Source organism: Panthera pardus, unplaced genomic scaffold, assembly GCF_024362965.1.
Source record: "Panthera pardus isolate Hobbes unplaced genomic scaffold, ASM2436296v1 HiC_scaffold_5, whole genome shotgun sequence".
Classification (NCBI taxonomy): domain Eukaryota; kingdom Metazoa; phylum Chordata; class Mammalia; order Carnivora; family Felidae; genus Panthera; species Panthera pardus.
This window is the reverse complement of record NW_026526980.1, coordinates 20,183,765-20,194,557: the sequence shown is the minus strand read 5'-3', so window position 1 is coordinate 20,194,557 and position 10,793 is coordinate 20,183,765.

Here is a 10,793-nt window from a genome sequence, read left to right as displayed (position 1 = left end):
TCCAATTTTGGCTCAGGTCATGATCTCGAGGTTTGTGGGTTCAAGCCTGTCAGTCTCTGTGCTGACTGCTCGGAGCCTGGAGCCTGCTTCGGATTCTGTGTCTCCCTCTCTCTGTCTGCTCCTCCCCAACTCACGCGCATGCTCTCTCTCTCTCTTTCTCAAAAATAAATAAGCACTAAAAAAAAAATTGTTTTTAATGCTAAGGACAAATGATTTCCAATCTTGAATTCTCTACCCAAGCTATTAAGTATGAAAGTAAAATAAAGACATTTTTAGACAACCAAGTCTCCAAAATGCACTCTTACTTATTAAAGTATTAGAGAATGTAGTCACCAAAACAAGGGATGAGGCAAGAAAGGGGAAGATATGGAATCCAGAAAAGCAGGGATCCAACTCAAGAAAACCATGAATGAAGTCCCAGCAGGTGGTGATTAGAGTTCTCAAGGACCCGGCTATGCAGCAAGCCTGGAGAATAACCACCCCAGCTGGAAGCAGGTCAGAAGGCTGCGTAGAGGTGTTTTTTAGAAAATAAAACCAATAGAAAATCTAATGTGCTTGAACGGCATGAGATATTTACACCTCAAAGCAGAATTTAAGATTGAATTAGTGTTGTTGGTACAATGCAAACAAATGATAAGAACAGGACGTAATTATTAACTTAGTGGCAGGGAAAGTTGGGGGGGGGGCAGACAAGAAGTGCAGGAAAAGAAAAGTAACTACATGGTTCAGCTGTGGATAGCATTTACATAGGTACAGTGTTGCAAACTGGGAATATCTATGTAGCCAAAACCGTGTGCGATACAGTAACATGGGGGGTGGGGGGGATGCTGAAGACAGGAAGTTTAGAAAAGATGAAAGAGTTAAAGTCTCAACTTTCAAAATGATCACCGATAATGCCCAAAACCAAAAAAATCAAGAAGCAGCAAATGAGCACACTACTTAGATATATAGAGAATACAAAGGAATCCGCTGAAGGGGTTGAATGTGGTGCTTCTGGGGAACAGGAAACGAGGGATAGAAGACCCTGGTTTTTATAATAAGCCACACAGCATTCCTAAACAGGTGCATATGTAACTTTGGAAAAAAAAGAAAGAAAGAAACCAAATTGAGATGGAGAATTTTCTCACTTTCCACATGTCTGCGTTTTTATAAGAAGCATATATTTATTTTTTTATGCAAAGATGGCTTCATTGATCAAAAGAAGAAATGTTTAAAGTAAATATTTCTGGGGCACCTGGGTGGTGCAGTCGGTTAAGAGTCCAACTCTGGATGTCGGGCCAGGTCATGATCTCACAGTTTGTGAGTTCAAGCCTCATTTCAGGCTCTGCTCTGATGGTGTAGACCCTGCTTGGGATTTTGTCCCTCCCTCTCTCTGCCCCTCCCCTGCTTGTGTGCTCTGTCTCTCTTTTTCTCTCTCTCAAAATAAATAAATATAAAAAAATTCTTTAAAAAATAATAAAATAAAATAAAATAAATATTTCTGGTCACTGGTTTGGCCACCATCCAGCCAGGGACATATATCTGACCTTTATAAATAATTATTTGTAAAGTTGAGGCATGTTTAAAACTGGGTTATAATTTTTTTTTTTAATGGCTTAAAGCAATACTGTTTTATTTGGCTTACAATTCTGTGGGTTGGCTGAGCAGTTCTTCTGAGCCATAAATCCTTTGACACTCCTGACATAGGTGTGGCCAAGGTCCTTCCCCTTCGTCTGGGCAGACCGTGACTGCTGCAATAAACAGAGTGTGGTGGAAGAAATGCTATGAGACTTCCGAGGAGACTTTAAAGGCCATGCAGTTTTCACCTTGCTCACTGGAATGCTCCTTCCTGGAGTCCGGAACTCCCGGGGAAGAAGTCCAGCTCCCCTGCCATAACCAGGCTAGTAAGGACAGCCATTGGCACTACAGTTGACAGTCCCTGTCCAGGTGGCAGACAAGTCAAGAAGCCATCTTGGAAGGGGGTCCTCCAGCCGTCGCTCTCCAAACCCTGGCTGTTAGAGTCGCCCCCTGCTGTTCAGGTCAAGGAGCTGAGGCTGGACATTGCGGAACAGAGTCAAGCTTTTCCTGATAAATGCCTTTTCCAAATTCCTGACCCACAGAATCAGTGAGTATTTAAAAAAAGAAGTCATTTTTATGCCACTAAATCCTGTGATGATTTGTTATGCCGTAATAGATAAAGACAACAAAAGCCAAGGGAAAAAGTTGCATGGCTAGTTTATGCATAAGTGCATGAATGAGGCGTCGATTGCTACATTAATGAACAATTACTACATGTACTAAATCTTTTTCTTTATATTCCAATACTAAATTAATATGTGTGGTTTTAATGATCATTTTAAGAATATTCATCTCCCCCAAAGAAAAATAGTCACCCCTTCATCCCTTTTAGATCTTGATGAGGAAGCAGTGAGGGAGCATTTAAAGGGACAAGGGTGGCTGCATAGGAGACTCTATGAGAAAGGACAGAAGAACCACCTTCTTCTACATGGTTCAGCTGTGGATAGCATTTACATAGTTACAGTGATGCCAACTGGGACTATCTATGTAGCCAAAACTGTGTGAGATACAGTATAACACGGGGGGGGGGGGGGGGGGGCGCGGAATGAACCGTGTGAATAAACACAGAAGGCTGGTATAAACCTGTAAGACTAGTGTCCGGATGGCCATAACGCAGAATCAGCTGAGGTTGTGAAACATGCTATAGACAACAAAAAAGGGTTTTTATAGCTATATTTGGAGCAAGAAGAAGGAAGACATGGGCCCATGGCTTAGGGTAGATGGTGTAATATTAACAGATGACCAAGAGAAAGCAGAACTTTTCAACTTTCATTTGGCTGTCTTTATAAGGAGAGTGATGCTCAATATTAACATTGTCCAAAGTTGTAGTGAGGAGGAAAATGAAGCCCCAAAGAAGTGAAGAATGATAAGAGAACATTAACTCAATTGAAATGTTCAAGACTCAGATTTGGATGCGGTACATCCCCCACGATGCGGAAAGAAAGATACGGTTTTGGAAACATGGCAGACAAACTCTGAGGCCTTTTGGCAAATAGGAAGAGGACTGGGGACAGGCAAATATTCTGCCTTTCAAGACATTTTCAAAAGTAATTGAGAAGATGGTTCACTGATTATGTTGGTATTAATCACCCTGACAAGGTTCTGGATGCTACATTCTTTCCGATAATTTGTGAACACCAAGTGGCAGGGGCAGTGAGGAGTACTCACTTCCCTTTTTCACAGTGTTACAATAAGGTTACAACATTGTGAGACAGGGGAACCTTTAGGACTTCACTTGCCTTTTTTTTTTTTTAATTAACTTTTATTTAAATTCAAGTTAGTTAATATACAACGCAGTCTTGTCTTCAGGAGTAAAACCCAGTGATTCGTCTCTTATATATGATACCCAGTGCCCATCCCAACAAGTGCCCTCCTTAATGCCCATCACCCGTGCAACCCCTCCCCCCACCTACCTCCCCTCCAGCAACCCTCACTTTGTTTTTCATACTTAAGAGTCTCTTGTGGTTTTCCATAACCAGTAAAGAAATTGAATTAGTAATCAAAAATCTCTCCAAAAAACAAGAGTCCAGGGCCAGATGGATTTCCAGGGGAATTCCACCAAACATTTAAAGAAGAGTTAACACCTATTCTCTTGAAACTGTTCCAACAAACAGAAATGGAAGGAAAACTTCCAAACTCTTTCCATGAAACCAACATTGCCTTGATTCTAAAACCAGACAGAGACCCCACTACAAAGGAGAACTAAAGACCAATTTCCCTGATGAACATGGGTGCAAAAATCCTCAACAGGATATTAGCCAACCATATCCAACAATACATTAAAAAAAAATTATTCACCACAACCAAGTGGGATTTATACCTGGGATGCAAGGCTGGTTCAATATCCGCAAAACAATCAATGTGATTCATCACATCAATAAAAGAAAGGACAAGAGCCATATGATCCTCTCAATAGATGCAGAGAAAGCATTTGACAAAATACAGCATCCTTTCTTGATAAAAACCCTGAAGAAAGTAGTGATAGAAGGATCATACCTCAAAATCATAAAAGCCATACATGAAAGACCCATTGCTAATATCATCCTCAGTGGGGAAAAACTGAGAGCTTTCCCCCTAAGGTCAGGAACAAGACAGGGATGTCTACTCTCGCCACTGTTATTCAACATAGTATTGGAAGTCTTAGCCTCAGAAAGCAGACAACACAAAGAAAAGGCATCCAAATCAGCCAGGAGGAGGTCAAACTTTCACTCTTCGCATTTGACATGATACTCTGTATGGAAAACACAAAAGATTCTAGCAAAAAACTGCTAGACCTGATCCTTACATTTAGCAAAGTTGCAGGATATAAAGCCAATGCACAGAAATCGGTTGCATTCCTATACACCAACAATGAAGCAACAGAAAGAGAAATCAAGGAATCGATCCCATTTACAATTGCACCAAAACCCATAAAATACCTAGGAATAAATCTAACCAAAGAGGTGAAAAATCTATACACGGAAAACTATAGAAAGCTTGTGAAAGAAATTGAAGAAGACACCAAAAAATGGAAAAAAATTCCATGCTCCTGGATAGGAAGAACAAATATTGTTAAAATGTCAATACTACCCAAGGCAATCTACATATTCAATGCAATCCCTATCAAAATAACACCAGCATTCTTCACAGAGCTAGAACAAATAATCCTAAAATTTGTGCGGAACCAGAAAAGACCCCGAATAGCCAAAGCAATCTTGAAAAAGAAAACCAAAGCAAGAGGCATCACAATCCTGGACTTTAAGCTATACTACAAAGCTGTAATCATCAAGACAGTATGGTACTGGCATAAAAACAGATAGATCAATGGAACAGAATTGGACCCAGAAATGGACCCACAAACATATGGCCAACTAATCTTTGACAAAGCAGGAAAGAATAGCCAATGGAATAAAGACAGTCTCTTCAGCAAGTGGTGCCGGGAAAACTGGACAGCGATATGCAGAAGAATGAACCTGGACCACTTTCTTACACCAGACACAAAAATAAACTCAAAATGGATGACAGACCTAAATGTAAGACAGGAAGCCATCAAAATCCTCGAGGAGAAAGCAGGCAAAAACCTCTTTGATCTTGGCCGCAGCAACTTCTTACTCACCACGTCTCTGGAGGCAAAGGAAACAAAAGCAAAAATGAATTACTGGGACCTCATCAAAATAAAAAGCTTCTGCACAGCCAAGGAAACAATCAGCAAAACTAAAAGGCAACCGACAGAATGGGAGAAGATATTTGCAAATGACATATCAGTTAAAGGGTTAGTATCCGAAATCTATAAAGAACTTATCAAACTCAACACCCAAAAACCAAATAATCCAGTGAAGAAATGGGCAAAAGACAAGAATAGGCACTTCTCCAAAGAGGACTTCCAGATGGCCAACTGACACATGAAAAAATGCTCAACATCGCTCATCATCAGGGAAATACAAATCAAAACCACAATGAGATACCACTTCACACCTGTCAGAATGGCTAACATTAACAACTCAGGCAATAACAGATGTTGGTGTGGATGCAGAGAACGAGGATCTCTTTTGCATTGTTGGTGGGAATGCAAACTGGTGCAGCCACTCTGGAAAACAGTATGGAGGTTCCTCAAAAAATTAAAAATAGAACTACCCTACCACCCAGCAATTGCACTAATATGTATTTATCCAAGGGATACAGGGATGCTGTTTTGAAGGGACACATGCACCCCCATGTTTATAGCAGCACTATCAACAGCCAAAGTATGGAAAGAGCCCAAATGTCCATTGATGGATGAATGGATAAAGAAGATGTGGTATATATATACAATGGAGTATTACTTGGCAATCAAAAAGAATGAAATCTTGTCATTGGCAACTACATGGATGGAACTAGAGTGTATTATGCTAAGCGAAATTAGTCAGAGAAAGACAAATGTCATATGACTTCACTCATATGAGGACTTTAAGACACAGAACAGATGAACATAAGGGAAGGAAAGCAAAAATAATATAAAAACAGGGAGAGGGACAAAACAGAAGAGACTCTTAAATATGGAGAACAAAGAGAGGGTTCCTGGAGGGGTTGTGGGAGGGGGGATGGGCTAAATGAGTAAGGGGCATTAAGGAATCTACTCCTGAAATCATTGTTGCATTATAGCTAACTAATTTGCATGTAAATTAAAAAAATTTAAAAAGGGAAAAAAAGGGTCTCTTATGGTTTGCCTCCCTCTCTGTTTTTATCTTATTTTTTCTTCCCTTCCCCTGCGTTCATCTGTTGTGTTTCTTAACTTCCACGTATGAATGAAATCATGGTATTTGTTATTCTCTGGCTGACTTATTTCATTCAGCATAATACCTTCCAGTTCTATCCATGTTGCAAATGGCAAGGTTTCATTCTTTTTCATCACTGAGTAGTATTCCAGTGTGTGTGTGTGTGTGTGTGTGTGTGTGTGTGTGTGTGTGTTTATCTATATACCACATCTTCTTTATCCATTCATCAGTCGATGGACATTTGGGCTCTTTCCATAATTTTGTTATTGTTGAGAGTGTTGCTATAAACATTGGGATGCCTGTGCTCCTTCGAATTAGCATTTTTATACCCTTTGATTTTCTGCCTTGATTTCAAGGAATAAACACAATCTTTCAGGACATCGTTGCAGATCAGATAAAGAAACCTGAGCACAAGCACAAGAATTTAGTGAATCTATAGTAGTTTGAACATTAACATTAATTAAATGTTCATCTTGGTGGTGTCATCAAAAATAGCAAAGAAAGGGCCTATGCAAACTCACTCTTACCTACATAAAAGCAATGAAAAAGCCCACAAAAATTGCCAGGATCAATTTCTTCAGAACTCTGGAAAGTAACCAAAGGCCTACAGCCACTTGAGGAATGCTCATTAAAGAAAAATGGCTGAATCTTAGTAAGGACAGTGAACTTTGTGACGTTTTAACTTGCCCTAGTCCTATCCCCCACTCTCCAGCTCTGTAACAACCTTGAAAAACAGGCCACATCCCCAGTGCAACCTGGCAGTCAATGAAGAAAACAGTACAGAGCCAGACCTCTTTCTGGGTCTTACTCCCAAAGAAATGTCATTATTGGCACTGTCTTGTGGTTCCTTGGAAGATTACACTTAACGAGGCCAGCTATATTTGGAGTTGGAGCTTGCTCAGAATGAAAAAACTTCTCCCTAGGGGTAATTTGCTGAAAGCATTTACAGACAAGTGTTTTACTTTGCAGGTGCCTAAGTTACTGGACAACTGTTAGGACAAACAATAGACTAACCAAAAAGTTTAAAAAGAAAACCTGGGGGAGGGAGGGGTGCCTGGGTGGCTCAGTTGGTTAAGCGTCCATCTTTGGCTCAGGTCATGATCTCAAGGTTTGTGGGTTTGAATCCCTCATCGGGCTCTGTGCTGACAGCTCAGAGTCTGGAACCTGCTTTGGATCTGTGACTCTCTCTCTTTCTCTCTCTCTCTCTCTGCCCCTCCCTTGCTCACACTGTCTCTCTCTCTCAAAAAAAATTAACATAGAAAAAGAAATAAAACCTGGGGGAGATCAAAGTTTTGAGATGATGTGAGGAGCTCTGCATACCCAATACCCCCAAAACAAACAAAGCTGGTTAAAATTAAAATTAAATTAAATTAAATTAAAATCTCTGGAAATTGTCCTAATGACATATAGCCAATTAAGACCCATTTATTTAAGGAAACCTCCTACAACTTAGTAAGAATAGGGAGAGTCTGTGGCATAGGAGCCACAACCAATTCCCTCCCTGCTTCTCACCCTCTCTCCCCAACTCAGCTCGAAGGAAACTTCATTTTGAGTCCGTGTAGTCAAAAAGAGATTCCCAGAGTGCCTGGCAGTTTCAGTTAGTGGAGTATGTGACTCTTGATCTCAGGGTCGTACACATTGGGTGTAGAGATTACTTTCAAATCTCCAAAAAGAGGCGCCTGGGTGGCTCAGTCAGTTGAGCTTCCGACTTCGGCTCGGTCATGATCTTGCGGTCTGTGAGTTCTAGCCCCGCGTTGGGCTCTGTGCTGACAGCTCAGAGCCTGGAGCCTGCTTCGGATTCTGTGTCTCCCTTTCTTTCTGCCCCTCCCCCACTCATGCTCTGTCTCTCTCTCTCTGTCAAAAATAAACAAACATTAAAAAAATTAAATCTTAAAAAAAAAAGATACAGTTCCCTCTCCCGTAAGCTCCCAATCAAGTCTTATCATATCTCACAAGGAGGAGAAAGCTTTCAGCATTTCTCATCCCCTCCTACTCCAAGCTAACTAAGTTCAACTTCCAGTGAGTGTGGCAGAGAGGTAAGGGGCTTCCTTCCTTTATCCAGCCTCTATTCATAGGATGGAGGTTCTGTCCCAGGTGTGACAGTCTAAAAAATATCAGGTTCTGACTGCCCTCATGCCTGCTTTCTCGCAGAGCAGGGATCTCATGCTGGCAGAAGCAAGCCAAGAGGCCCAGAGGCTACTGCTCTACCAGGTGCCCAGAGTAGTACCTCAGAGACGTTGCCCAGGGGCCAGGAAGTCCATAAGAAAAGACACATGAGACTTTCTACAAAGGAACTGACTTTATTTGAGACAAGGTATGTGAAAGTTCAAGCCTAAGGGCACTCTCAAAAACAAAACCAAGCCAATAGCTCCCCACTAGGCTAAACCATAGGCTATTTAATCTCCAGAGAGAACCTGGGAAAAAGACTGCTAAGAAAAGCCCTCCTGAGGTCAGGACAAACTTCAAAGACCAGCCTCAAATTTACCCCTCCCCAATTTAATTGGGTCAGAATGCTATGTAATATATGCCCCAGGGCACTGTCACAAACAATAGAGCCATCAGTCAGTAATTAGTGGAGCCTAACTGTTAGTGTGTGATACCACATGAAGAGGACAGCTTAACAGAGAAGTCAGGGAAAGACACCATCAAAGAGAGCCTGCTACAATTACTATCATCCCAAAGTGACTGCGCACTTGCCCAAGGCTATGCCCTCTGAGAAGCAAAACCAAATGTTTCCCACTGGGGGGGAATACACCTAACCAAAATAGTGGAGTCAAGTCAGAGAATAAACAAACAAGCAAACAACAACAAAAATACCCAGGCAGGGAGAAGGGAATCAGTATCCAGAGTTGCTACGATATACTACCTAAAATGTCCAGTTTTCAACAAAAATTATGAGACATGCAAAGAAAGAGAAAAGCGTGACCCATACACAAGCAAAAGATCAGGTTACAGACACTGCGTGAGAGAGGAACCAAATGTCAGATTTAACAGACTTCAGTGTAGCCCTTCTAACAATGTTCAAAGAACTAAAGAAAGCCATGCTTAAAGAAACAAAGGAAGGCGTGGCGACAATGTCTCATCAAATAGAGAATATCAATAAAGAGGTAGAAAGTATTATTTTTTAACAATAAAAATTCTGGATTTGAAAAGTACACTAATCAAAAGGAAAAATTCATTACTCAACAGTAGGTCTGGACTGGCAGAAGAATCAGAAGACTTGAAGATAAATAGATAGAGATTATGGAATCCAGAGAACAGAGAGAAAATGAAATGAAGAAAAATGAATGGAGTCTCAGAGAAAAGTGAGACATCTTCAAAATACCAATATAGGGGAGCCTGGGTGGCTCAGTTGGTTGAGCATACAACTCTTGATTTCGGTTCAAGTAGTGATTTCCAGTTTGTGAGATTGAGCCCTGTGTTGGGCTCCATGCTGGCAGCTCAGAGCCTGCTTGGGATTCTCTCTCTCCCTCTCTCTCTGTCTCAGCCCCTCCCCTGCATGTGTGCTCTCTCTCCCTCTCTCTCTCTCTCTCTCTCTCTCTCTGTCTCAAGATACATAAATAAACATCAGAAAGAAAAAAGAATACCAGCATAGATGTAATAAGAGTACCAGAGGACAGGAGAAAAGAATAGAAAAAAAGTTGAAGAAAACTTGGTTAAACACTTTCCAAATTTGCTAAAATATGAAGCTCAATGAACTCCGAGTAGGATAAGTACAAAGAGATCCACACTCAGAAACATTACAGTAAGAGTACTGAAAGACAAAGAGAAAGTCTTGGAAACATTAAGAGAAAAAAAAAAATCATCACATGCAAAGCATCTACAATAAGATTAACAACTGACTTCTTATCCAAAATGACGGAGGCCAGAGGCAGTGGGATGACATATTCAAAGTACAGTTGAGTCCCATTGTTCATGGTAGTTATATTCTATAAAGTCACTGCAAACACTGAGTTAGCAAATACTAAATCACTGTTCCTAGGAGGAAATACAAGGTTAAGTTCATGCCAGCCTCTGGTCACAATATTTTTGTCAACTGATCAATATAAGGTTGACCCTTGAACAGCACAGATGTTGGGATGCCAATCTCCCATATAGTAAAAAATCTATGTATAACTTTTGACTCCCCCAAAACTTAACTACTGGGAAGCCTACTGTTGACCAGATGCTTTACCTATAATATAAATAACACATATTTTATATGTTACATGTATTATATTATATTCTTACAATACCTAACTTTTTCTTAATTTTTTTGGCATTTCTAGGCTACATGGTTTATCTATGTGTTTTTATTTTTTAATTTTTTTAACATTTATTTTATTTTTTTGAGAGACCAAGAGAGACAGAGCACTAGCAGGGGAGGGGCAGAGACACAGAATCTGAAGATACAGAAGGAGACACAGAATCTGAAGCAGGATCCAGGCTCTGAGCTGTCAGCACAGAGCCCAACACGGGGCTCAAACCCATGAATGCAAGATCATGACCTCAGCTAAAGCTGGA